The sequence below is a fragment of the Myotis daubentonii genome, chromosome 1 (assembly GCF_963259705.1).
Source record: "Myotis daubentonii chromosome 1, mMyoDau2.1, whole genome shotgun sequence".
Classification (NCBI taxonomy): Eukaryota; Metazoa; Chordata; class Mammalia; order Chiroptera; family Vespertilionidae; genus Myotis; species Myotis daubentonii.
Window position 1 is genome coordinate 38511950 of NC_081840.1, and position 2662 is coordinate 38514611.

General features: G+C 43.2%; 1 non-coding gene across 1 annotated transcript; it reads right to left on the reverse strand.

Annotated features, from left to right (window-relative positions):
* Positions 1–2315: 2315 nt before the first annotated feature.
* On the reverse strand, positions 2316–2451 carry LOC132224374 (small nucleolar RNA SNORA62/SNORA6 family). The gene has a single exon (XR_009450662.1). It is a non-coding gene; the product is annotated as a small nucleolar RNA SNORA62/SNORA6 family (small nucleolar RNA).
* Between the last annotated feature and the right edge of the window lie 211 nt (positions 2452–2662).

Below are 2662 nucleotides of genomic sequence, written 5' to 3' on the forward strand. Positions count from 1 at the left end.
TTAGTTTGCAATAGCTATGTATATCTTTGTTCATCTGATTACTTAAAAAATTTCTCAAACTGTTAGGTTTATTTAGATTTTATAAACTCTAATGTTAGAATTTTGTCCCATCTGGGTGTTATATTTTTAAATGATAATTTAATCATTATCCTCATAACTATATTTGCGCTTAATTCTGTTACTTTGTTTTATAATTTTTTTGCTGTCCCCTTGATTTTTCATTTTTTATCAGTATCTTGCCATATCAACTTCATTTATTTTTTATTTTTAAAAATATTTTTTATTGATTTTCTACAGAGAGGAAGGGAGAGGGACAGAGAGTTAGAAACATCGATGAGAGAGAGACATAACCAGCTGCCTCCTGCACACCCCCCACCGGGGATGTGCCCGCAACCAAGATATATGCCCCTGACCGGAATCGAACCTGGGACCCTTCAGTCCGCAGGCTGACGCTCTATCCACTGAGCCAAACCAGTTTGGCAACTTCGTTTATTTTTAATAATTTAAAGTTTTGTTATTTTAATTCATCTAGAATTTAACTCTTAATCAAAAATCAAACAATAAACATTATATATATATATATATATATATATGAAAATACCTACTTTTATTTGCTTTAAAAGTTTTATTTCTATTTCTTAGTTTTATTGAATTTATGATAGAACCATTTGACTAGGTTAATTATTTTTAAAATACTGCTTTTGTTAAGACATATATCATTTAAATTACTTTTATGCAAAACTAGAGGCCCAGTGCACAAAAATTTGTGCACTCGGGGGTGGGGGGGTCCCTCAGCCTGGCCTGTGCCCTCTCACAGTCTGGGACCCTTCGGGGGATGACCACCTGCTGGCTTAGGCCTGCTCCCCAGGGGATTGGGCCTAAGATGGCAATCAGACATCCCTCTGGCAACCCGGCAGCCCTCGGGGGATGTCCACTTGCCAGCAGGGAGCAGACCTGAGCTGCAGTCGGACATCCTTAGCGCTGCTGAGGAGGCGGGAGAGGCTCCCACCACCACCGTTGTACTGGCAGCCATCAGCCTGGCTTGTGGCTGAGCAGAGCTCCCCCACGTGGGAGCGCACTGACCACCAGAGTGCAGCTCCTGCATTGAGCATCTGCCCCCTGGTGGTCAGTGTGTGTCATAGTGACCAGTCATTCCCAGTCTTTCTGCTGTTAGGGTCAGTTTGCATATTACCCTTTTACTATATAGGATAGAGGCCTGGTGCACAGGTGGGGGCTGGCTGGTTTGCCCTGAAGGGTGTCCCGGATCAGGGTGGAGGTCCAGCTTGGGTGACTGGCCACTCTGGGTGAGGGGCTGATGCAGCTGGTCACACTCTCTTCAGGGTGGGGGGTCCCCACTGGGGTGCCTGGCCAGCTTGGATGAGGGGCTGATGGCTGTTTGCAGCTGGTCACACCCCCTTCAGGATGGGGTCCCCACTGGGGTGCCTGGCCAGCCTGGATGAGGGGCTGATGGCTGTTTTCAGGCTGGCCACACCCCCTTTAGGGTGAGGGTCCCCACTGGGGTGCCTGGCCAGTTTGGGTGAGGGGCTGAGGGCCGTTTTCAGGCTGGCTGGCAACTGAAGCTCCCAGCCTCTCCTTTTTCTCTCTCTCTCTTTTTTTTTTTAAATTCCTGGATTTATTCACCTTCTATAATTGAAACTTTGTTGCCCTCACTGGAGCTGAGGGCTGGCTTCATCTCTGAGGCCATGGCCTGCTGAAAGCAGGTATCTGGGATTTGTTTAGCCTATAATTGAAACTTTGTTGCTTTCGGAGCTCAGAGCCGGGCCGCGGCAAGCGGGAAACCTTGGCTTCCTCCATCACTGGAGCAAGCAAGCCTCCTGCTCGCTTCAGCTGCATGGCTGCTGGCCACCATCTTTGTTGGCGGTTAATTTGCATATCACACTTATTAGCCAATGGGAAGCGTAGCGAAGCTATGGTCAATTACCCTTTTTGTCTTTTATTAGATAGGATGGTTTTATGTCACCAGAAGTCATTTAATATATATTTTTATATATTATCGTTCTTTATTTTGATTCATGTTTTAGTATAAATCTAAAGAAAAATATACCATGTAAATAAAATAATTCTATATTTGTATATTTCTAATAATCTCTTTATGCTGCTAAATGTAAAATATTGGTTCAGAACCCTTTTTCAAATGTTGTCACTCCAGTCTCCTAGCATTTAATGTTAAGAAAAAAGTCCAGCTTTTTAGAGATAAGTTTTTTTCTCTTTTAATGATGTTAGGATTGTTTATTTTTTTCTTAAAATTTATAATTTTCATCAAAGTCTAGGTTTATATTCTTCTCTTTTTTTTTGAATGTGGCAGAGAGCACTATCAACTCCAGTCATAGAGGCAAGCTCTACTGGTGACAGTGAAAGTCCTGCCATTAATATAGCACACTTCCGACACTCAGAAGTTCATCAGTTTATATTCTTTTTAAAAATATCATGATGAGATATTTTAGTTTTTATTATTATAACTTTCTCATTTCATTAGAATGTTCTTTTTTTATATTTTTCACTAGAGGCCTGGTACACAAATTCGTGCATGGGTGGGGTCCCCAGCAATCAGGGCAATCGGGGCCGATCGGGGCTGGCTGGGGGGAAGGACTGTGGGAGGTTGTTTGGCTGCAGGAGGTTGGCTTTTGGAGTGCACTGACCA